This window comes from Heterocephalus glaber, unplaced genomic scaffold (assembly GCF_053883595.1).
Source record: "Heterocephalus glaber isolate CG9 unplaced genomic scaffold, H.glaber_assembly_v1.0 deba00000347, whole genome shotgun sequence".
In the NCBI taxonomy this organism is placed as follows: Eukaryota; Metazoa; Chordata; class Mammalia; order Rodentia; family Bathyergidae; genus Heterocephalus; species Heterocephalus glaber.
The window spans coordinates 53,301,850-53,328,034 of record NW_028258143.1 but is presented as its reverse complement, the minus strand read 5'-3'; the positions used below and the strand labels follow the sequence as shown (position 1 = coordinate 53,328,034).

At 42.5% G+C, this 26,185-nt stretch overlaps 2 pseudogenes; both read right to left on the bottom strand.

Moving 5' to 3' along the window:
• Positions 1–1,106: 1,106 nt before the first annotated feature.
• On the bottom strand, positions 1,107–3,415 carry LOC101710372 (lupus La protein pseudogene; annotated as a pseudogene).
• A 3,073-nt stretch (positions 3,416–6,488) lies between these two features.
• On the bottom strand, positions 6,489–25,087 carry LOC147829963 (heat shock cognate 71 kDa protein pseudogene; annotated as a pseudogene).
• Positions 25,088–26,185: the final 1,098 nt, after the last annotated feature.

Sequence of the window (26,185 nt, the reverse complement as noted above, 5' to 3'; positions counted from 1 at the left end):
TTGTGTCGAAGTAACTCAAGCACCTTTGGGCTGGGACCATTGAAATGATGGACCGTTATGGTCTTCCCTCATAATGCCTGTTTAATGCCTGTTCAGGGAGCACTTCATTTACACATCATTTACATGCTAGACTTCTGCGATTTGGGGTGAAAATTCAGCATTGCTCTTGCATAGGGAGCTATGGTTTCATTTAAATAAGATGAGCTCCTGCCACTCTAAATGGAGCCCTGCACACATATTTCTAAACTATTTCCAGTACAACTTATCATGGAATCACATTACAATTTTTAATGAAAATAATGCTCAGGGCTCTAGGTTGAAACAAGAAAGCATTCATGTTTTGCTTATGGTAATTCTTAAGAAGAGTTCAGAAGAATTACAGGCTTGAGTAATAAGCTTTAGACTAGAGGTTTATTACCTTATCCATGTCTTAGGTTTCATAGTAGGATTACCAATGTCAATATGAAACAAAGCTTGGAGTAGTCAGTGAAACCATTATACATTCTATTTATTGAGTAATTTCAGATATTAGCTATAGATTTAGCTTCTGATTTCTGTATCATTGAATTAAAAAGTACAGAAAATGGCTTTATTAAGCATAAGAATCTAAATTTAAGATATAGTGAAAAGGCTAATAATGACCCATGGAGATTTCATCATACTCAGATGTTAAAATAGAAGAAAATTCTAAGTTAAAGTTCTAATATGTTGAAGACATGACTAGGGGGAAACAATGTTCTTTTTCTTAGTAATTAAATTAGTAAAGGCACATGTTCCATTTACTTATGGTGATTATAAATGATCAGAGTGCAAATTGTAAAGTCTTTATCATAAGGGTAATATCAATCAATTTTAGATCATTTTTGCTTTTTAATGGGTATATAAAGCAACAGAACATGCAGTTTTCAGCCTATTCTTTGAACTAGAATTAGAAATGAGTTACATGGGGGATGATTTTTGAATGAAGACTATTTATGTATTAAGTTCTAAACTGAGTTTCCAATAAGTTGGAACGCAAAGATTTCTCCCCAACATTTTAGAAGATTACAGATAGCTGAGTGTAACGGCACACCTATAATCTCAGTACTCAGGAGGCTGAGGCAGGAGGAGCATAAGTTGGAAGCCAATCAGGGCTCTGGTAGCAAGATCCTGTCTCAAAAAAAAAAAAAAAGAATGACACCATTTTGAGAGTCAAAAGGACTTTAACCAGCTTTTGGTAGAGGAAATGAACCATTGTTATTTCTATTTTAAAAGTTTGCTCAGCTATGGTTCAAGATACACGAATAACAGACAGACAGGTTCTGAAGTCTGGGGTTGCTATTCCTAATTTGTTATGGGCAGTGTGGTTTGCAATGATTTAACCTGTCGTGGGACTTCTGTCCTCAATAACCTCAGTCCCACACGTAGGTTTTTGAAATGCTGTTCCTCCTCAGTAATTATGAAGCTGGAAATGACTCTTTGCATCTGGTCCACAGTTCTTTCTGCCTTTCAGTCTTCCATGACAGTGACACCCTAGGGTTTGGATGATTTGGGTGAGGGTTTTCCTTGTGGTCCATGCATGTCAAGACCATGCATGCCAGTGGGCTCTCTCTACACCAATGCCGAGCACTGTGAAGGGGTGTGTGGTCCTGGTCGAAAAGGTATTATAAAGCAGCAGCACAAAAATGGAAAATACCAAAACCAAAAGAAAATTCCCCAAATAGCACAACAAACAATTTTTTTTTAAACAACAACAAAACAATTGTCCTTTTTTACAGGTGGACATTGAAGTGGACCTAATTCAGTTTTCTTTTTAAACGCCTCCAAAGACAAAAAGCAGCTTGTGTGGTTTTTTTTTTGGTACCGGGGATCTAACTCGGGTCCTTGTACTTGTGCAGCAGGCAGCAAAACCACTGAGCTAAATCCCCGGCCCAACAAAAAACAGCTTGAAATCTAAGATGAATTGAAAAAAAAAAAGGTTACTAAACTACTGGTCTCCAGCACCGTTTTCTGTTTTCTGTTGCTTTGATGTAGGTTCTTCTTTGTCTGTTTCTTCTCTTGCTCTTTTCACTGTTCCAGCTCCACCATTTTCATCACATCCTTCATCACTACCAAATTTTGTTTTCTTGCCCTGAAACTGTACTTTTCCTTTAGCAGATCCAGGCTGGGCAGCTTTATTTCCTTTTCCTTTCCCTTTAAATCTGCGACCTTTTGATTTCCATTTGTTTAAGGATTCTTGTTGATCTTCTATGATTTTTTTCAAAGCTTCTTTCTCCACCTCTCCTTCCAGTACTTCCCACATCACTTCTTTGTTCCTTAATTGTAGAGTACCATTGTTTGCATCTTTGGCTTTATCCAGTGCTTCCTTGGCTTTTTCTATAAATAGAATTACTCCCTTTTTTGCTCCTCTGACAAAGTCTATCCATTTTATTTCACCATGATTTGAGAAAAGGACGTGCAAATCTTCTCTACAGGTCTGATCATCTAAGTCACCTGAGAACTTCATCAAGCATCCAATCTTTTCTTCTAGAGATTTCATTTCAGCATCTTCTGCTAACTTCTGTTTTTCTTCTTGCTCTTGTTTAGCTCTTAATTTAGCTTCCACTTTATTTTGCTTTCTTTCTTAATTTTTCTTTGCAAAATAATCTTCCTTAAAAAGTATTAGCAAGTCTGTGTCTTTATACCTCTGGCCCGGAGTTTCTACAAACTTCTCAGCAGATTCAATGCTATCAAACACAGCACATATCGATCCCTTAAATGCTTTGTGTAATGTTCTTCTCATCTGGATATTTAGTACTTGACCTTTATCTTCTAGCCATGCTTTGATATCATCGAGGGTTGCATCTGTTGGGAAGCCTTTAATATAAACAGATCTGTTTTTTACATCATTTTTATATTCATCAGTCACTTCAGGGAGGGGTTGGTTTGGAGATCTTCTGGTTTTAGTTTTATCTTCACTGATTTCCATGAGTTCTGCTTTAGATTTGCTCAACGCTTCAACTATTACATTAAAGTCTGTTGTTAGGCAATTGAGCCTGTTGAATTTTATCATTATTTCCAAGGGTACCCAGCCTTCATCCAATTTGATCTGTTCCTTTAAAAATTTGTCCCATGGCAAATTGAAGTCTCCAAAATAATACTCAATTTGATGACAGATTTTGGCCTCCAGAACAGCTAGTTTTTCATTATCACCATTTTCAGCCATTGTGGCTAATCTTTAAGGCCGTTGTCCTGCACGCCCGCCACAGGTTCACCACCAACAACGAAGACCTCCCCACTCCTCAGCGCTGCCGGCCTAACTAACACGCTCAGAGAAAATGGGCCAACAAAACAATTTTTCTATAGCCGTGGAAAGCCCTTCAGCACCTTAAATCCCACCTGAGTGGCGATTCGCAACTCCTGAACAGCGATTACAGAGCTGGGTTAGCTACAATGAAGCCTAGGCCACCCCACCCATCTGTCTTTTTCTTGTTTAAATTCCCAGGTTGGCACTGCTTTTTTTCCCAGGAGTTTTGTGGCCCATCTATTGTTTTCATTCACTTTTATTTATTAATTCTTGTTATCATTTTTGTGGTACTGAGGATTGAAACCAAGGGCACACTACCACTGAGCTACCTCTCCAGCCCTTTCTTTTTTATTTTTTGAGATAGGGGTCTTGCTGAACTGCCCAGGAGGGATTTTAACTTGCCATCCTCCTGCCTCAGCCTCCCCAATGCTCCGATTATAGGCTGGCACCACCACACGTGGCTTCATCTTCCTTTAGATAGTGATACCTGGACCATCACACACACACACACACACACACACACACACACACACACGAGATCAGAACTTAGAGGCTTAGGCTAGGCAGGAGCTGCAGTGAACTCTGCAGAATTGCAACAGACTCTATAAAAGTCACCTAATTCATGTACGGACTTTGCTCATCAGGGCTATAATTTCATTTTAATTTTTTATTGTTATTAGTACATGTTTGCAGTACATAATGATTACATTTATTGTGGGGAGTTGAGGAATCTTATTTCAAACCCAAACTCAAAGCTATAGAGAGGAAAGCTGGTGGTCAGAATGGGAAATTGAGGCTGGAGGAAGGAAGCTTTGTCTGCTTGCTTGCCAACTTTTAAAAGATTAGCCTCATCAGTTTATTTTAGTCTTATCAATGAACACTTTATTATCTCTGTCTATTTCATTAATTTCTGCTTTTATATTTTTATCACCTTTTTTTTTTCTTATATCCTAAATTGGATCCTCTCTAACTTTTGGCTTTAAAATTTTCTATATAGAATATACATTTTTTTTCTCTCTCTCTCTCTCTACTATTTTTGCTACTAAAATTAGTTTCTGAGTATACCTAAGTTTGCATGATTTTTTCCTTTGAGTAATGAGAAGTTTATTCTTTTTGCATGCTGGTGATCGAGCCCAGGACCTTGTGCATGGTAAGCATGTGTTCTACCACTAAGGTGCATCCCTGGCTCCTTAGAATTTTATTCTTTAAAATTCACACATATATGGGCTTCTCTCTCCCTCAGCTCTTTGTCATTGGCTTCTTTTTTTTTTTTTTTGGTGCCGGGGATCAAACTTGGGTCCTTGTGCTTGTGAGGCAGGCGGTGGAACCACTGAGCTAAATCCCCGGCAATTTGTCATTGACTTCTAATCCTACAGCATCAAATCTTTTGTGATCAGAGGACAGGTTCTGTTTGATATGAAGTTTTAAAAATCAGCCGACTTACATCTTGACCTAGAAACAGGTCAGCTTTTGTAAATGTCCCCCGTGAGTGCTGGGGAAGAATGGATATTCCTTAATTGCTGGGTCTGGGGCTCTAATCTCATCTGGTAAACTCATCCTGCCGATCGCACTCAGATCATCCACATCGGTGCCATCTTCTCCCCCCGCCCTCTTGCCCTACCCTCCAGGTGGCCCTGCCCTGCTTTATGTGTGGTGAGACAGACTGCAGGGACTATTCAGGGACACCTATGTCCCTGGCTTCCTTGGGCTCCGCCTGGCCCAGAGACCTAGAGGCGACTGGGAAGCAGTAGAAAGGCTATAGTGTGAAATCGTTCAGCTTCCTCCTGCCAGTTTGTAGGCCCAAGTCTTCAGTCTGCTGTCCAGGACCATGGGGCTCTGGACTGCATCCCCTCCTTCAGCCACACTGGTCACATGCTGGTGTCGGGGGCCAGGCCCTTGCCCACCCTGAGGTCTGGAGGCAACGCGCTCTGCTGCCTGCCCCAGAAGTGCTTCTGCATCCATCCTTGGTGTCCTTTAACCGTGTCCATTCCTTGAGAACAGTTCTTCATGAACTCTCTCCTCTCACCTCCTCCGCCTGTAGTATTGGTGTTTACACATCTTGAACCACCGGTGGTACATGCAGGACTGTCCCATTGGGCCATACCACCTGACGGGACTTTTCATGCTGCTCAATGGGACAGTTGTGCTTGTACCACCAGTGTCTCACTGGGCAGCGGCCCTGTCGTGAATGTGTTTAAAAGATGATACCTCACAATGTGGAGCTTTCTGCCCCGAGCTGGAGGAATGGTTTCAGAACTAAGGTCTTTGTTGACCTTCCTGAGACCTACCTGTCTGTCTCTCCACCATCCTTGGTCTTCCTTCTGTCTCCAAGGGTGGGGCTGGGCTGTCTCTGAAACTCCCTCCTCTGACCAGGGAACATCCCTTCCCAGAAGAAATGCACTTGTTAGGAAATCTCATTACCCGGGAAGGTCATCCTGCCTGATCTGGCTCTGAAAAGCAAACACCACACCTGCAAGCCAGAGGAACTCTGTCCCAGACCAGCGTCTGCTCTTTGGGCTTGTTCATTTCGCCCCAAAACACTTGCCACCCCACTAAAATTGCCTACAGCCCCCACCTGGCCCTTGTTATTTCTCATTTTAAGTGCTTCCCACCGTCAGAGGGGGAGGGGGAGTTTATCTTGGTCCCTAAGGTCGCATCTCTTTTCTGCCAGAACCTGACAGATTCTCTGGACTTATTCTTCTTGCTTGGCCTAACAATAATTGAGAAAGATGGGATGAAAATTCCATTATTACAATAGAGGATTTGCCAGTTTCTGTTTTATGCATTCATTTGCTTAATGTATTTTGAGGCATTTTTTTTTAAAAAGTGCATACAAATTATTACTCTTATACCTTCTTGGTGAAGTGAATCTTTCATCACTGTATAGTGGATTTCTCTATACTTTATAATGATTTTTGTCTTAAAGTTTATTTTACCAATATTAATATACCTAGCTGTTTCTATAGCAATTCTCAAACTTGGTCTCAGGCTCCCTTTGCAATCTTAAAAATTATTGAACTAAGTTACTTTCTTTATATGGATATATATGTAAACATGTATATATATATATATATCAATATTTTCCATATTATAAATTAAAGCTGAGATTAAAATATTAAAATATTTAGTAAACAGTAATAAAACCATTAACATACTTAAATTGTTTTTCAAGTTTCATTTTCTGAGAGAAAAATACTAGAGAGAAGAGAAGCCTTGTTTTATGTTTTTGTAAATCTCTTTTAATGTTTGGTTTATTAGAAGGTAATTCAATTCTCATATCTATTTCTGCATCTAATCTGTTGGATATGTTGTTTTGATTGAAGTATATGAAAAAATTCAGCTTAACACAGTTATGTAGATAGAAAGGGGAAAAGTAGCCTTTTCAGATAATCATGAACATTCATCTTTGATATTGCACTGACACTTGGGAAGAGATAGTTTCTTTCTTTGCAGTGCTGAGGTTAGAACCCAGGACCTTGGGCATGCTAGGCAAATGCTCTACCACTGAGCTACATTCCCAGCCACAAGAGGCAGTTTCTCAAAGGCTAGTTATAATAGGAAATGTGAAATCATATTAATTAACATTTCATATTCAATTACATTAAAGCTAACTGATCTATCTTGCTCTTGGAATGGATCTTTTACCCATGAAAGATTTTGTAATATCAATCATTGACCATCTAGAAAGTAATATTCACTGAGCTATACATTTCTTCTAAACGTTGAGACATTTTGTTACATAATATAAAAAAAAAATCACATTTGCATCCATGTATTACATGTAAAGAAGGAATTCTGGCTTCAATTTTGCTTCCAATTCCTGTCCTTAGAAAAGTATTTCTAGTTGGGCATGGTGGTGTACATCTGTAATCCCAGCACGTAGAAGGCTAGGCAGGAGAAGTGCCATGAGTTTGAGGACAGCTTGGGCTTCATATTAAGTTCAAGGCTAATTTGAACTACATAAGGAACTACACAGTGAAAAAAAGAAAAAAATTTTTTGAAAGGATCTCGCTAGGTAGTTCAGGCTGGCCCTGAACTCACTATGTAATCCAGGCCTGCCTTGAACTTGTGGCAGTCCTTTTGCCTCAGCCTCCTGAGTGCTGCGATTATAGGAGCATACCACCACACCTGGCTTAAAAAAAAATATTTCTAACCTTAGTTTTCCCATGTATAAAATAGGGATCATAGCTGGGCATGGTGGCACATGCCTGTAATCCTATCACTTGGGAGGCTGAGGCAGGAGGACTGCTGTGAGTTTGAGGCCAGCCTGGACCACATAGTGAGACCCTGCCTCAAAAAAAAAAAAATAGGGGTCATAATTAATGCTTTTCTATCAGGGTGTTTTGGAAGAGGAAATGAAGTAAAGATAGTGAATACTTTTGTGAATGTTCAGATGTAATTTAAACAAGTGTATGGATGAAAAGATTAAAAGCTATGTCCTAATTACTCCTTCTAAACTATGTCCAGATATTAATATTTTAATAGAGTAAAAGCTATTATTATATTACCATTCATACTTTCCAGTTACAACTTGTTATACTAAATTCATTATAAAATAATACAGTAACTATGTAAGTAATTTCATCTTTTCAGTAGAGCAAGTTGCATTGTGAGTGAGCAGAGGCATACATTTAGCCCAGTGGCATGTTTATTTTTCTGGAATTGGCCTCAGTCAGGAGGCTGCTTTGTGGGATCAGATCCCTTTTCTCGGCCTGGATGAGGTGCCTGAGCACCAAGCTCAGTGGCTCCCCAAGGCCGTGTGTCACGTGACATGCAGGCCTGGGCCAAAGCCTTCACTTTCTGAAGCTAGTGTTTGTTTCACTAATCTGTCTCCCAAGGTTCTTTTTTTTTTATGGTGCCAATTTTAAATACTTTTATTGAAGACATTGCATTTCCACTTATCATACAGTGCTTATAAAGTGCAATGTTATCTTTTCCCTGTGCACATGTACCAGGTTCAAGTATTGAGAATGCCCAGTACTTTACCGTAGCAGTTAAACTTTAACAACTGCCACAGAATTTGCTACAGATTTAGGTCCTTCAATGTTTTACTGTGTGGAACAATGCTAAATCTATACTTAGGGTTGGCTTAATCAACCTCTTCAGTGGTAGGCCCTGAGGAAGCACCACCAGAAGGAGGAGTCCCCACCAGGGAAGCCCCCAGGCATTCCTCCAGGCATGCCACCTGCACTCTGGTACAGCTTGGTAATGATGAGATTGCAGACTTTCTCCAGCTCCTTCTGCTGAGGTTCAAATTCTTCCTTCTCTGCAGTCTGATTCTTATCCAGCCAGTTGATGATTTCATTACACTTATCAAGAATCTTCTGTTTATCTTCATCAGTGATCTTGCCCTGAAGTTTCTCATCTTCAACAGTTGCTTTCATATTGAAACTAGTGAATTCTTGGAGGACACCTTATCCCTCTGCTTCTCATCATCAGCTTTGTACTTCTCTGCTTCCTGGACCTTGCTCAAATGGCCCTTGTCATTTTTACTGATGGTAATCTTGTTCTCTTTCCCTGTACTCTTGTCAACAGCAGAGACATTGAGCATGCCATAGGCATCAATATCAAAGGTGACATCAATCTGAGGAACACCATGGGGTGCAGGAGGTATGCCTGTGAGTTCAAACTTGCCAAGCAGGTTGTTGCCCTTAGTCATGGCATGGTCACCTTCATATACCTGAATAAGCACACCAGGCTGGTTGTCAGAGTAGGTAGCGAAGGTCTGTGTCTGCTTGATAGGAATGACAGTATTGCATTTGATGAGGACTGTCATGACCCCACCAGCAGTTTCAATAACAAGGGAAAGAGGAGTGACATCCAAGAGCAGCAAATCTTGAACATTTTCAGGCTTGTCTCCAGACCGAATGGCTGCCTGAACAGCTGCACCATAAGCAACAGCGTCATCAGGGTTGATGCTCTTATTCAATTCTTTTCCATTGAAGAAATCTTGTAGAAGCTTCTGGATCTTAGAGATACAGGTAGGACCACCCAGCAGGACAATGGCATGGATTTGTGACTTGTCCAGTTTGGCATCTTGAAGAGCCTTCTCTACAGGGTCCAGGGTGCCACGGAACAGGTCAGGATTCAACTCTTCAAATCGAGCATGAGTAATGGAGGTATAGAATTTGATTCCTTCATAGAGGGAATCAATCTCAGTACTGCTTGGGTGCTGGAAGAGAGGGTTCTCTTGGCTTGTTCACATGCAGTACGGAGATGGCGGACAGCTCTCCTGTTCTCACTGATGTCTTTCTTATGCTTGCGCTTGAACGCGGCAATAAAATGGTTGACCAATCAGTTGTCAAAGTCTTCTCCACCTAAGTGGGTGTCTCCGGCTGTAGATTTCACCTTGAAGATTCCATCTTCAATAGTGAGGATTGACACAGCAAAAGTGCCACCTCCTAAATCAAAAATCAGCACATCTCTTTCAGCTCCAATCTTTTTGTCTAAGCCATAAGCAATAGCAGCAGCTGTTGGATCATTGATAATTCTAAGAACATTAAGACCAGCAATAGTTCCAGCATCTTTGGTTGCTTGACGCTGAGAGTCATTAAAGTAAGCTGGCACAGTAACCACAGTTGGTAACAGTCTTTCCAAGATAAGCTTTGGCAATTTCCTTCATCTTTGTCAGCACCATAGAAGATACTTTTTTGGGATAGAAGCTCTTTGTCTCTCCTTTATATTTGACCTAAACCTTGGGTCTGCCTGCATCATTCACCACCATGAAGGGCCAATGCTTCATATCAGACTGGACTACAGTGTCATCAAATCTTCGTCCAGTCAGATGCTTGGCATCAAAAACTGTGTTGGTGGGGTTCATTGCAACTTGATTTTTTGCAGCATCTCCAATCAGTTGTTCGGTGTCAGTGAAAACGACATAACTTGGGGTGGTTCGGTTTCCCTGATCATTGGCGATTATCTCCACCTTCCTATGCTGGAAGACACCCACACAGGAGTAGGTGGTACCGAGATCAATGCCAACTGCAGGTCCCTTCGACATGGTTGCCTGAATGTAGTCCCGGTTCTACTGGCGAAGAAATCACACAAAAGCCTCCAAAGCTACCTGCACGTTCCCTCCCAAGTTTCTGTAGGTGGCATTTTGGGTATCTTCAGAAAGAGACAGAGACTATATTAAATATTAATTTTAGTTCTTACTTTCTGGACTTATAAAATTGTCATCCTTTCCATTGATTTTTTCTGAATTCATGCAAACTTTGGGGGCTTGGAACATGATACCCCAAAATATGGAGCTATCTTCTGAATACTTTGAAGTAAAGATTGGAAAGAGTTCAAAAGCCAGGTCTCTCTGATCTTTTCCTGTCTCTCTGTCTTGAAGCAGATCATAGAAGACAGAGTTCCTGTTCTCCAAGGTAGATGTTAGAAACTAGATCTTCTCCCCCAAAGCAAATCATAGCCCCAAGAAAGGTCATTCTCTCGCTTTTCCCTTGAAGATCCTTCCTGTCCCATAACCAGGAGCAAGGAATGCTACACAGAGTGGCCAAGAAAACATGGACAGGCCTTGTGGGATCTCCCTCTCAGTCTCTTTCCAATAGATCAGACCTTCTGTGCAGTCACATGTCTCTACAGCTGTCCATTCTTGGTTAAATTTAAGCATAAAAATAGAGAGCTTCCCCTGGGACTTTGAGTCTTTATTTCTAAAGGCTCCTGTGTCAGGTAAAACTTCCATTAAATCAATATATTATGCATTTCTCTCATTTACCTGCCTTTTTTGGGGGGTGGTGGTGGTTTTAAGACAGAGTCTTGCTGTGTAGTTCAGGCTGGCCTTGAACTTGCAATGCTCCTTCCTCAGCCTCTTGACTGCTGGGATTACAGGTATGCACCACCATGTCTGGCTGAATACTTAAATTTTTTTTTTTTAATACTTAAATTTTTTTATGGCACACCTGAAAATGAATGCTACCATAAAAGGAGAAAAGAAGAAGAAGTATAAGAAAGAGGAGGAGGAAGAAGAAAATTGAAAAACGTTTTTGACAGTCAGCATCATATTATTTATTTGCTGTTTGCCTACAGCTGATCACTGGCCAGTCTGCACTGTCTTGTAAATTCCCAAGGGCAAAATTCAAGCGTGTTGCATTGGATGTGGGCTCTGTCTTCCAGGATGACTTGACATCATACCATGTCTATTTCCTTCTACTGGCAGAAACTTGAACCAGATGCATACTGTGATCCATTCAGCCCAAGATTTTATCTGGCAAACATTGCCAGTATGTGTTCTCAATGATAGCAAAAATACAGCTTAGCCATGGATCAAACTTTGGTGGCACCCCCTGCAGCATTCAAAGTTTACCTTGCTTCCATGGCACACAGAGGAGACAGGATGTGATTCAGGCAGTTGCCATAGTGATGGCCAGGAAGATATTAGGCTCTGCTTCATTGCTGGGGCTGAGGGTGGGGAGGTCATCATGAGCCTTCTTGTGGAATCTGTCCTGCCTGAACCAACTGGGAAATATAACAAAGGCTCCGTGTTATCTCTCCACCACTTCCCTGCCTGTTCAGTGGGGCTTAGAATGAATTTGTTCCATCCCTGTCTCACAATCCAGTGGCTTGGCTACAATCATTTAGTCTCTCATTTCTTCTTCTTCTTCTTCTTCTTCTTCTTCTTCTTCTTCTTCTTCTTCTTCTTCTTCTTCTTCTTCTTCTTCTTCTTCTTCTTCTTCTTCTTCTTCTTCTTCTTCTTCTTCCTCTTCCTCTTCCTCCTCCTCCTCCTCCTTCTTTTTTTTTTGTACCAGAGATCAAACTCAGGACCTTGCACCTGCAAGGCAGGCGGCAGCACCACTGAGCTAAATTCCCGGCCCCATCTCATTTATTCTTAAGGCACATCCACTATCAGTTCTTAGCCTAAAGAAAGGACTACCAGGGACCCGCATCTTTCTTCTCCTGCATGTCCTGCCATCCCCAACCCCTTTCCATGACTCTATTGGCCTGTTCTGAGCACTACTGTTGTATAGAAGGGCCTGATTTCTGGCTTAATATTGCCAGTGCTCCTCTTAGGGCTGGAACGTTAGCCTTCAGAACAAGACAGGACAAGAGAATAGGGCAGGGTGGGGTGGAAGTAATGGAAGTGAGAACATATCTTCAAGTGTTGATTTGCTTTAGCCTCAGTGAAATATTCTCTGTGCTGTGGTTTGGATGAGTGTCCCTCAAAGGCCTGTGTTAAAGACTTGGTTCCTAGCCCATGGTGCTATTGGAAGGTGTCGGAAATTTTGAGAGGTGGGACCTAGTTGGAAGTCTTCTAGTCAAATGAAGACATGAGCTTAAAGGGGATACTGGGACTCTGTCTTCTTTTTTCTTTCTCTCTTTCATTCCTTTCCAGCTGCCATGAGGTAAGTAGCTTCCTGTGCCATGCCACCATGTGCTTCTAACGATGATGTGCTGCCTTGCTCTAGACCCAGAAGCAACAGGGCCAACTGACAATTGACTGAACCCTCCAAAACCACGAGCTAAAATAAACTTTGTTCTTTTAGGTTGATTATCTCAAGTATTTTGTTACAGCAACAGAAAGCTGACTAATATAGTCTAGAATCATTCCCAGAAACACACACACACACACACACACACACAGAGATTTTACTTAAGGAGGAAACTCTTTAAAGGTAGAAAGGATATACTATAAGTTGAAGCACAAGAATGCATTTCAAATTTTAGCCCTAATGTTGTATCCCAAAGTAATATTACCCCCAAAAGTAAACAAACAATCTCCCCCAAACAAAAAAAAAATAGCAAAACAGGCCTATAGACAACGCAGCTGGTAAGTTCACAGAACTTATTATACAGCAAGTAATAGAAGTGCCAGCTGGGTCTTCTGGAACCTTGAGCCACCCATGTGGACATAGGAGATCATCTGCAGTGTGAGAAACTGCAGATCAAATAGCCACCAAATTATTTGGAGAGAAAATAAGACAAATGCCCAACCAAACATAAAAATATATAGATGGAAAAGAAATGGCCAAAAACACTGAGTTATGTAAGAGTCTGAGAAGGGATTCATGGGGTTTCTGGAAGCACAATTTCATCAAGAGCTGAAGGAAAATGAAAAGGAAGACAGCAGGCGTAATTGCTGTGAGCAACAGCTTCCTGCTGAGACAGAAGAGTTTTACCATCAGCTCGGTAAGAATACATCCAGGCAAATACAGAAAACATGGAAATAAATACTTCTCATAAAATCAGAAAGGGAGGACAAAAGGGCACCCAGTGACATGCCATGTGTAGCAGAAAAGAGAGTGAGCAAAGGCCAGATAAGGTGGTAATAGAAAAAGAGAAGTGAGAAAATTACATCTCTGTGGGCATCATTAGGGTGAAGGAAAGCAGGCAAATGGAAGATACTTAAAATGTAACAGAGCAAAGCATCCAGAACACCACAGGTCAAATCCTGTTAGAGAAAATGGTGCCACAAAGAAAATCTCTTTATAACAAAAAAGGAGTGGGGTGGAAGTGCAGGAGAAAAATGGTATCTAAGAGTCAGGGAAACTGGGTCACGATGCAGGTTCTCTTACCAGTGGCTGTATTTCCTTGGGCATACTGCCTAACCTTCTGGGTCAGAGCTCTTTGGTCTGTGACATCAAAGACTTAGCCCAGTGTAGTGATCTGTAATTTTTTTGGCAGCATGACCCCTTAAGAACCTGACGAATTTATATGTCCTCTTCCCAGCAAAGTTTACACAGGCTTATACTAGATTTTTCCAACCATGTCCGGAGTCATACATGTTTTGTAAGGAGACGTTGGACTTTAGGTTTAGAATTATAACCTTATCTACTTTTTAAAATAGCCCTTCCAGCTTGAAGAACCTGTGGTTCTATGATTTCCAGGTGGGTATCTACTTACTTCAAATCATATTTAATCTAACACTACTTCAGTACCAAGAGACTCCGCTGGAGTATGTTAGAGATTGTGTCAAGGGGATTGTACTGCCTAGGAGTGAAACGTTTGTGAGAAGGCAGTGAGGAGACTGCTAAACTGGTTCACAGTGGTTGTCTATTTTTCCTTTAGCAGTCTTGACCTTTTGATCCACTCAATATTCCAGTGAAATTTAACCTAACAGATTATTAGGGTTTGTCTTGGCTCAATTCTTTCTACTTGATTTTCTCATATTCTTTGCCTTGTCCAATCTTCTCTCTTTCCTATCTCTGACAAGAGGTATCTTCTGAGAATATGTTCTGTCATGTAAAGGAGCCTTGTGGACCATTAATACGATAGGTTTAGAGGAAGATGAATGGCTAGTGGGAATGCACCATGGAAGAGATGCATCTTGGTGTTGAGCAGGAACCAGGCCTGGAAGGATAAGGGAATGTGGATGGCTGGCAAGCTTCAAAGGAGAAGTTGGTGAGAGGATGTTCATATTCAGATTCACCTTAGTTATCCTCCCTTTCTTTCCAGGGTAGCACTGCTTGCCGATTTCTAACTCAAATTAGCATTTAGAAGACAATCAATATGCCAGGCCACAGAAAATGGAGCCATTTTTGAACTAAGGACAAGAGCATCTCTTTTGCATCTACCAAGACATGAAAGAAAAGTTGGACTACCTACTTTTTGGAAAAACCCATTAATTCATTCAGTAAATACTTATTAAGCATTATTATAGCATGGATGTTCCCTAAAAGTCTCTTGTGTTCAGAGGTGGGGCCTGGTAAGAAGAGGCAGGTCACTAGGGGCATGATCTGAAAGAATATGTTCTTGTTCCAGGCTTCTCCCTTCTCTCTTTGCTTCCTGGCAACCATGATGTGAGTAGCTTTCTCTGCATGAACTTCCACCATGCTGTTTCTGTGCTGGAGTTGGCTGACTACAGACCGAACCCACTGTCTGTGAGCCAAAATAAACCTCTCCTCTTTTAAGTTGTGGATGTCATGTATTCTGTCTCAGCAACAGAAAATTGGCTGATATAAGTACCTACTATGTGTTAGGCCCTGAACTACCTGGTGGGGATACAGCAATGAACCGACGGTTGGTGCTGACTCCTTGGAGCTCTGTGATGGAAAAGCAGTCTCAAATTTTCCCTGTGTCCCAGGGCCTCTGTACACAGAAAACAGCTGATGACAGCACTGCTATTTTAGGCAGGGCTAAACCCACTTGTATTCTACCAGTCCTATTACTCCATTGGTGGTTGGTTGGTGGATACTACTTTGAACAGCCTCTCATCCAGGAACAGACTCTTTGATTCCAGAAAATGACAAACATGCTAATAGAACATCAAAGTGAACCCATTATGTGGAATTTCAGCATTCAGCTCCAGATTAATGAAACTAATAGGTAGCAGGAATTCAGCATAGAAATCCTGAAGATTGGGAGAGGTACATTATACTGGTTGGAGGTTTTACCAAGAATACAAATAGCAGGTAGGAACAAGTAGAGCTTTTGAAAAAATGCCAAAATCTAGACAGCATAAGAGAGTAAATAAGGCCGGGGATTTAGCTCAGTGGTTCCAGCACCTGCCTCACAAGCACAAGGTCCCAAGTTCGATCCCTGGTACCAAAAAAAAAAAAGAGAGGTAAATAAAATACACAGTAAAGAGGCAAAATAGTAAAATACTATACTTTGACCTCCCAGAATGAAGAAGAAATCTGAATCTGGAATAGTAAAATACTATACTCTGACCTCCCAGCGTGAAGAAGAAATCTGAATCTGGAAGAACAGATTAGAATTCATGAACCACTTGCTCAGCTCTGAGTGATGGAGCCCTGGCTGGTTGGAGAGGCTGGAGCGAGCCGATTGTTCTTCCAACCCTGAGGTCCCTATAGAATGGACATGCTTTCTCCTCTCTTTCCTCTGATGAGGCCAAGCATTTAAAACAATAGCACTGGGCCTGGCTCTGTACTGTGTTCAGAAAGCCCTGCAGGAAATGCATGGACAGAGGAGCTCAGAGTGGCTTATTCTAAGGCTAACCTTAACCTTAGTGACTCTTAGTGGTGCTTCTCTTTCTACAGTGTAGAAAAGTCTGGTGGCTTCCCATGCCCTTGATACTGAACAAATCACATCTGTTTGAGAAAGAAAAAAGGCTTCATCAAAGTGAACAGCAGGGAGCCTGACAATCTAGAAATGTAACTTTCTGTGGAATTAGAGCAAGGACATCCTTTTATTTATCTATCTCTGGGGCTATCTTAAATCAGGATCTAGTAAGGCAATGATTTGAGAAGTTACAAGTTACATCTTGTAGTGCAGAGAGTAGGAAAGTACTTAAAACAAAATACCACATTGATTGAAGGACATGTCAAAGGGCGACAGGAGCTAACTCAAAGAGCTTCTAATGGCCAAAGCTGGAAAACTTTGAACAACATGTAAATAAAATAGTATTGATTTATAACCCAAAGTATAAGAAAAATATCCAAGACCCCATACTGATATAAATGAAGAATTGGGTAAATAAATGGAGAAGAGACAAATCTATGCAAAAGAATTGCAAATAGTTTATGTAGGTATTTTGCCTTCAAGGAGGGGACACAACTCCCCACTCCTTAAGTGTGGGCTGCACATAGTGACTTCTCTCCAAAAGTATAGAGTGGAGAGGGGAAAAGTGTAGCTTTATGGTGGAGAATCCTGACAAGCACTACCTTAGCCTCACGATCCAGGCCAGCATCAACATGAAAAGCTATGTGGGAAGTAGTTTCCCTGGATAGGATGTAGAGGAAATATCACTTGACCTCTGTCATCTCCCAAGCGGCCATGACCCCGAGAGGACATCCTACAAAATAAGTGACTAGTACACCTCAAAACTGTGAAAGTCATCAAAAATGTATATCTGAGAGCCTGTGAGAAATGAGAGAAACCTAAAGAGTCACACAGACAAAATATGGTGTCCTGGATGGGATCCTGGAATAGAAAAAGTTTTAGATTAGAAATAGGGAAATATGAATAAATATGGACTTTTACTAACAATAATGTATGAATACTGGTCACTTAGTTGTAATAAGCAAACCATATTAATGTAAGATATTAATAACAGAGAAAACTAAGTATGAGGCTTGTAAGAACTTTGTACTCTGATTGTTGTTCTTGTTTTTGAGATGCTGGGTATCAAACCCAGGACTTGCTGGGCAAGTGCTCTATCACTGAGCTGGATCTCCTTCTTCTCAATTTTTCTGTAAATGATTTTAAAGGCCTAATATGCACAGGAGTGTGGTCCACTGCAACACTGTGCATTGCAACTCCAGTCTCTGTCTTCACCTCCTGCTACACCAAGGGCTGCCTGTGCTGCCCTTTTGGAAAGGTTGGGTAGAGCATGCCATCCCGGGCAGGTAGCATGCACAGGAAATGGAGCCTCTTTTTCCCCCAGGACTCCTGAGGGTGAGTAGGGTGTGGTGCATGTGTCCAACAGCCTGGGTGCTGACAGCTGAATTGGTTGGGATGGAGCTGGGCTGGGAGGGTGGTGGCTGTACTGAAAGCCAGGCTTCTTTGCTGGTCTTCTCCACAGATGCAAGGGCTCATTGTTTATGCTTGTGCTGCCCCTTCTCAGAAAGCCCTGCACATTTTCACCAACTCCAGTCTTTGCTTTGTTCTTTCCTCCTTCCATTCAGGATACATTTTCATCGAGCATTATTAAGTGTCCTGCACTGTGCTGGGTGCAGGGTCTGTAACCCTCATGTTCCAGTAGGGAAGATCGGTGAGAAAAGTTGAGCAATTAGAGATTACAATGGGCCCCTCAAAGGAGACAGACAGCTAAGATGGAGAATCAAAGGAGGTGTCTTCATTTAGGTGGGACAGCTTAACAGAGTGCTTCCTGAAGAGATGACATGGAAGCGGAGATCAGAAGGGTGTCAAGCAGAAAGCCAGCAAGGCATGGGTCCTGGTAGAGGGAACAGCACATGAGAGGGTGCTGAGGTGGGCCAGCCTGAGTGAGCACAGGGACAGAGGGAGAGGGGCTTGGGATGAGAACTGGAAAAGCCTCAGAGTTACCAGATGCCTCACAGTTACCAGACGCCTCACACTAGCCAAAGCTGTTGCTTCTCTCCCCCAAGCTCCACAAACCCAGATTTCTGTTTAATATTATGGTCATGACTTTCCCAGTAATGTAAGAAGACCTCGTCATCACCCACCGATGGGTGCTCACGGAGACCCCGCTAGGTGTGAGCCCTCCCGTGCAGTGCTGGGGCGTGTTCTCTTCAGAGCTGGGTAAGACGGAAGGGGACCGAGTGTTCACATATTCACACAGTGACACGGAGCAAAGAAAGCAGGGCAAGGGGACAAGTGTGTGAGGCAGGAGGGCCTGCTTCATCCAGGTAGTTAAGGAGGGCTTGGAGCACAGCGGGCACGGAGGCAGCATCCGGGCAAAGGGCAAGTGGGAAGCTGGCGCCACTTGGGGTGCAGCGTGCGGGCGGAGGAGAGGGGAGAGCAAGGGGTCTTTGTACAGTGGACTGGAGAAAAAGCCTGTTTGTGTGGAACAGCCATGTGGGCAACACATGGCAGTAACAAAGGTAATGAAAGGGTTACCAATTACAGAACATTTGGTATATTCTCTAATTCTTTTTTTTTTTTTTGGTATCGGGGATCGAACTCCGGTCCTTGCGCTTGCGAAGCAGGCGGCAGAACCACTGAGCTAAATCTCTGGCCCTATTCTCTAATTCTTAAAACTGTCTTGTTATTGTTTTGTGGCTGCAATATCCTCTATATTCCTGAATATTAAAAAATGTATCTCAGCCCCTGGTGTGTTTATGCCCCTCTGGTCCTCCATTCCCCTGTCGCTTTGTCATCTGGTCCTCGGGCTGGAGGGGGCACATGCTGGTGGTTCTGGGGGTCCTGAGTTCCCCTCTAAGATTCAGGAACCTGGCCCCAGCCTGGAGGCTGACAGGAAGCCCTGATGGTGCGCAGGCTGACAGCTGAACTGCAGTGACTGAGTGTCGGATTGGCTTGGTGGGGGGACCTCAGATGTAGGACTTTTCCTTCAAGGTGTTCATTTTCTCTAAACCCAAACCCTGCATCCTTTGTTGGAGTGGGGTCAGGTTAGAAGTACACTGGAAGAGCGGCTGGGGTCAGCACCCCAGGGCAGGGCCGGGCAGGGGAAAGAGCCCACTCTCGGCCTGCAGCCCGCGGCCCATCACAGAATTCCGCTTTGGTCCTTTAGCTTCTGCCCATCCTCCTTCATACCTCTCTGTCTTCAACTCTCTGGAGACACTGCTTTGCTAGCCTCCAGAGACGGATGCGCGGGAGTTGACTGTTACTGGAGGTCAGCAGGGAACTTGGTGTCCACCCTCCTGCCTGGGCCTCATGCTCAGCCCCCTTTTCCCCTTGCACTTCACCCATGCCTTTTGGGCCCTGGGGCCTCAACACCTAGGTCTTCCTGGCCTCTGTGAGAGCAGCTCAACTTGTCTCTCATTATTGTCCCTCTTGGCGACACACACTATCATTCCTCCAGCCACTTTCCACCTCCTGAAAGTTAGATGACATTCCATTATTGTCTCTTCTCATATTCCTTGTTCTCCTGAGTTTGTATCTATTTTATTTCTTTTAGGAGGAAAGTGTGTATTCCTCTGGGTATTTCACTGATATTCTCTCAGTATCAGCTCTGAGGATCTCTCGGATTCCTCATGGCACTTTTATGAGGTGGACCCTGTGTAAGGAAGGGAAATAGGCCTAAGTGTTCACTTCCAGGAAGAGAAGTAGAGTCCAGTGGCAGGGTTTTCTGGCTTCAAAGTCTAGACCCTTGAATTTTATGCTAACTTGCTTTCTATCACAATAGAGTTCAGCTTGTTTTCAGCTTACTCTGAGTGCTTATGTGCTGTAGAAAATAATGTACTTCTTTTCTCAGGCAGGATAATGGTCACTGCCTTTGTTCATGACTAGGGGAAAAATACAGTCAACCTCAAAAAATTATTTCCTATGGAATGTGATAATTTTCACATTAACCTATTTGAGTCACAATATTAATATGGAAACTTATGTGAAAGTATATATATATTTTATCACTAAGGGGATTTTCTAGATATAGTCAACACTTTTTCCCAAGACAGCAATTACTGTCAGGCAATGCTTATTGTTTTGCCCAGAGTAAACACTTGTTTACTTGTTATTTGTTGATCTGTTGATTTTTTTTTTTTTTTTTTTTTTGATACTGGGGATCGAACTTGGGTCCTTGCTCTTGCAAGGCAGAAGGTGGAACCACTGAGCTAAATCCCCGGCCCTGATCTGTTGATTTGATTTGCTCGTACCTGAGTCTCAGTGTGTGCACACCAGGTGTTATAGACCCATCTTGCTTGGCTTCTGGGAAAATGAATCCAACTCTCACTGAAATCTTCACTTCTCATTTTTATCTATGGTTGATAAGGAAATAGGTCTCAAACAAGTCATTGTTAAGAGAGGAAAGAGCAATTTTTAAAAAATGTTTCTTTCACACTGTAGAAATTTTGGAAATGTGAAACTACTTTAAATCATCTATAAATCAATTTTAATGGTGTTACACAAAACAATCACAAAAGAAGTATGGCATATTTAATATTTTATCGAACCTGGTCCTTTTCTTTACATTCACTTCAGAAACTGGAATATAAAACTTTGGTATACAGTCGTCCACTGCATAACAATATTCTAGTCAAAGATAGACTGCATGTTATGCATCAGTTCATAATGGGGCTGAAAAATTCCTATTGCTTAGTGACTAGTAGCTGTCACAAATTGTGGGGCAACACATTACCCAAATAATGTGCTGAAAATAAACCTGCTATGTTGCCAGTCATCTGAAAGTATAGCATGTTTAGGTATGTATTGTACAAAATACTTGATAATGAAAATAAACAGCTATCCTACTAGTTAATGTATTCACTATACTACTTATTTACTTTTAAAAATCTTTACTCATTGAACTTTTTTTTATCATCCATTGATTTTTGACTGAAACAAAATTAATACCATGATGATTGATTGCCAAAGGGTGAGTTTTAATTCCTGGATAATACATTTTTCATTAGTATATGTTTGTAGCACATAATGATTACATTTGCTGTGGGAGTTGCTACACGCACATAGCACATCTTAATTTTTTACCCCCTTCCCTAAACCTTCTCTCCCTTTCCTCTCCCTCTATCCTTGGTCTCCTTCCTTTTTGCAAAAGTTCTATCTCACTGTTTCCTATTATCTGTCTTTTATTTTGCTGTTTAATTTATTTAATTTATTTATACTTTGTTTTTCTCAGGTAAGCAAAACCATGCAACGTTTAAGCTTGTGTGTCTGATTTATTTCATTTAACATTCTAATCTCAAGGAACATCTGTTTTCCTACAAATGAGTCAAATTTGTCTTTATGGGAGAGTACTACTCCATTGTGTATACTGTGTATTTATTCTTCACTTGATCTTAGCCAAAAGGCCGAGAAGCGATTACTATGTATTTATTCTTGTTTTAGAGTACACACCTATTTATAAAAACTGTCTACTATAAAACGTATGCTGAGCTGGAGAGGTGACTCAATAGGAGAGTCCATGCCTATCACATGCCAGGCCTTGGGTTTGATCCCCAGAACCATAAAAAATGAACAAGCAAAAACTCTCACCAAACCACCACAACACTTTTCCCACCACAAAAACTTATGTCCTTATAATGTCTTTTGAAAGCATCATTTTTTTTTTGTATTTGATTTAGTCTCATGCTTTGTCCCTAGGAGCAACAGGATACACCACACATACACACACACACACACACCCTCATAGCCTAGGTGGGTAGTGGGCTACAGAGCATCTAGGTTGGCATAAACACTCCAGTGTTTGCACAGTGATGAAATCCCCGAATGATGCATTACTGACTGCGTCCCGTCATTAAGTGCCACATGACTGTAATTGCCATTCTTTGTAGAACATTGTTTTTGACCTTTATTTCAATAAACAGAAGGCAAAAAAGGCTGATTTCAATGCACGGTTTAGATGCAGCAAAACGTATTTTCCTGATTTCTCCCTCCCCTTCTGTTCGGAATCTCGTTGCCTGGCAGAAGCAGTTCTAACAATTGGTCCCGAAGCCCATTTGCGTCGGGTGGTGGACATTAACGAGAGACAAGTCTGGTGTTGTTCCGCTCTGGCAGTCATGAAAGACCTAGGCCTGCTCCTCCTAAGCTCTGTGGGCCAGCTGGGGGGCCGCTCCCCGTTACCTCGGGGGTCCTGGGCTGGTGTGTCCCACTGCTCCCCTCGGGACGTCTGTCCAGGCCGAGGGGTGAGCCAGCTCCCCTCTCAGCGTGACCCGCCCCCCATTCCACTCCTCTGGGAGCCTGCCAGGGTCAGCCTCCAGGTCCAACCAGTTTGTCTAGAAGAAATCCAGAGGTTCTTTTCCTTCCTGCCTGCCTCAGAGGGGTAAAGACGGAGGGAGGACAGAGAATCATCAAAGGCTCTCTCTGTGTGCTAGAAGGTGACTGGGCAGGAGGGAAGGACCCAGTAGACCCCCCAGGCTGGCATGGGGGTATGGTCAGCCTGTAGTGCTTACAGGTGAAGCTTCCAGATCCTTCCAGGCCCAGGTGTCTCCCAGGGGTCACAGTGAGAGTCAGAGTGCACAGCCCTCCTCCTGGTCATGTGTTGGTCACTCTCTACGGCCTCATCAAGCTCCCCCATATTTCTTTTTTATCTTGTATGCTGTGGTGATTTGGCCTGCTGTCACTCATTTCCAAATACTCCCCTCTTCTACAGCTGAATTCAGAGCTACCTTCCCAGTACTCAGGGAGGCTGAGGCAGGAGGGTAGCAAGTTCAGACCCAGCCTGGGCAACTTAGTGACCCAGTGAGAACCCCCAAAAATTAAATAAACAAATAAAAAATTAAAATAAAATAAATTAAAATGAATAAATTAATTAAAATTAAATAAAATAAATAAAAATTAAATAAAAAATTAAAAAGAGGCTAGAGATGCAGCTCAGTGTGAAGGTCTTGGGCTCAGTCTCCAGTACCAAAAATCCCAAAAAAGTGGGTGCATCACTTCGCACCAATTTGACTTCCTTGCTTTCCCTACCCTGTGTGCGGTGCCTGCCATTTTTAAGGGCCTTTTGCTTTTAGCTTGCAGCTTCTCCCAGGACTCTCTGTCGTTTATGTGACAATAGTGGGCTCCCTGTAGAAGGCACTTCCTGTAGGTTCCCCTAAGTCACTTCCTGTGGACTTCCTTCGGCCATCTTACCTGGTTTCCATAGCCTCCATTCGTGTCTTTTGGTGGTCCCTGTGGCTCCAGCATCTGAACTGCCTCCCCTGTGCCCTGGCCTTCTTTCCTCAGTTTGGTTTATGTCTAATTTGGTGTTGTGGTTTGTGTCCCTCAAAAGTTCACGCATTAGAGCCTTACCTTCTCAGTGTTGCAAGGTAAGACCTCTTTGTGTCTTGGAAGTGGAGTCCTCGTGACTGGATTAATGCTTTTCTTGAAAGAACAAATTAGTTATGGTATAAATTCAGCCTTCTGTTCCCTCTTTCATTTATGCCCACCTGCCCTCTCAACTTCGGCCATGTTATGAAGAAACATGAGGCCTTCACCAGATACACTGACCAGTCTTGGCTTTCCAGCCTCCAGAACCATGACCCCAAAATACACCTTTTCCCTTTACAAATTTCCCCGTCTTAAATATTCTCTTATAACAACAGAAGGGACTAGGACACTTAGTCACTGGCTAGTTGTTCATGCCTGCTTCATTCTTGCTTGAATAAGGCCTGCTCCTTCAGCTATTGCTTTATAGCATTTTAGGGTCCCTGAGGGTCTTAGAATGAGCAGTATTGCACAGCAACCCCAAAAGGGAAGTAAGAGAACCTGGGTTTTAAACAAACCAACTCTGGGGACTGATCACCTGGCTTGTGGCTGGACTCCATCACTTAGCAGTATGACTTTGAGAAATTTACTTAGCTTCTTAATGGGAGGGGTCACAATATGTCTACACATATAGTTACCATGGAGAGTCAATATGGAGATCTCAGAACAGGACCTATCTGTGGAAGGTGCTTGGTCATTGAAAACTGATTATTCCCACTTTTGAGGAAGGGAAACAGGCCCACAGATGTCAAATTACTTACTCAGAGTCAACTGTGAGTGGAGGAGCCAAGTTCTAAACTCAAAGCAGGCTGGCTCAGACTCCTCTCAGCCAAGCAAGCTGCACCGCTGAACCCATCTCAGTCCTTTCAAACAGCTCCCCCAGGACCTTCTCGCTTTCTCTTGCTCTCTGGCTGTCTCAGCAGATTGCTGATCAGATTGTGGGGCAACCGATGTCCAGCTTGCTGCCATGGCCGCCCTGTGCCCATGAGCCATTGGGTCCCCTGTGGCTCATCACTGCCTCCATGCATTTCCTTTGTTGTCACTGTCCGTCCCCCAGATATGTCTCCTGCCCTCGGGAGAGTGCGCTTTAAGGATGCCACACAGTGTACAACTCCCAGAACAATAACCCGAACTCTTTCCACCCAAGGTAGGGTGGTTCCCTGGTGCAGGTTTGGGCAAACCAACTTAGGAGCCAAAGAAAGACCTTCAGGCATTCATCCTGAACACAAACAAACACACAGGCACTAATTTACTTTTAGGTTGTGAATTGTTCGAGAATAAGGTTCCAGTTTTCCATAACTTTGATTGTTCAGGTTTTACCCAGGTTTATAGGGCAAGGTTTTGAAATACTATAAGAAAGTGGACTTGACGGGGGAAAGCCCTGCCAGGAAGACGTGAGGGCAAGGGGTGAGGGAGAGGGAGATTTTCCTCTTAATGGCAAGCAGGAAGGACGAGAGATCTTGGAACAGAGCCGGGCCTCGTCATGTTTCTGGCTCCATTGCGAAGCCTGAGGTGGTTTGGCTAAACATGAGAATGTGGGAATGTGGGGGTGTTTCTTTGAATTAAACTTTATTGCATAGGGAACATATAGAAGAAATTCCATTTTCATGAATTTTGAAAATGTGGCTTCTTTCTCTCTCTCTCTCTCTCTCTCTCTCTCTCTCTCTCTCTCTCTCTCTCTCTCTCTCTCCCCCTCTCCCTCTCCCCCTCCCTCCCTCCCTCCCTCCCTTCCTTCCTTCTTTTCAATACTTTACTGGTATTGAACCAGGGGCTACAATCTGGGCTACATTGCCAGCCCTTTTAAAATTTTTTATTTTGAGACAGGATCTCACTAAATCATTAAGTTGTCCAGGCTGGGCTTGAATTTGCAATCCTTCTGCCTCAGTCTCCCAGAGTGTTGGGATTGCAGGTGTGTGCTACCACACCCAGCTCTCATTTTCTTTTCTACTTGAGAGTTCTAGTGTTTTGCTAGAAATGCAGTAGTGAAAAGAGTCAGAAAACTTGGATACTGTACAGGGCAGCCCCTGTGCTCCCGAGTTCTTTGGGCATTGATTTCTTTAACAAAGCTGCTTCACACCTAAAGTGATAGGCTTCTTATTATCTTGTTCAGGAGTGCCCTTGTCAAGAGCCAGCATCAGGTACAATTTAATAACTTAGAATCACTCATGGATTCTTCCTAGCGAGGGACCCTTCCAGAATGGGAACGGGGCCATCACCATTATAACCACAATTTTAATTAAATCAGTTTGAAGAGATCACAATTACTACTTTGTTCTTTCAAATGGGAACCCATTGCTATAGAGAACAAAAGGAGAAAAATGTATTGCTTATTATTTAAAAATAAACTTTTAAACATATTTATTTATTTTCTGGTACCAGGAATTAAACTCAGGGCCTTGTGGATGTTAGGCAGTCGCTCAACCACTGAGCTACACCCCAGCCCACTTTTTTTATTGTTTGTTTTTTTGAGACAAGGTCTCACTATGTAGTTCAGGCTGGCCTCGAACTCACAGTGATCCTCCTGCCTCAGCTTCCCAAGTGTTAGGATTACAGGCATGTGCCACCATGCCTGGCTAGCCATCCTGTTTTTTGAAATGCCCTTTAAAGTAACTTGCAGATGTCTGAACAGTCCCCTGTAAATACTTCAGCATAAAAAAAAAAACTTCAGCATGCTTATCATAAGCTAGAATTTAATATTTTATAGCTTTATAGCTTTCCTCT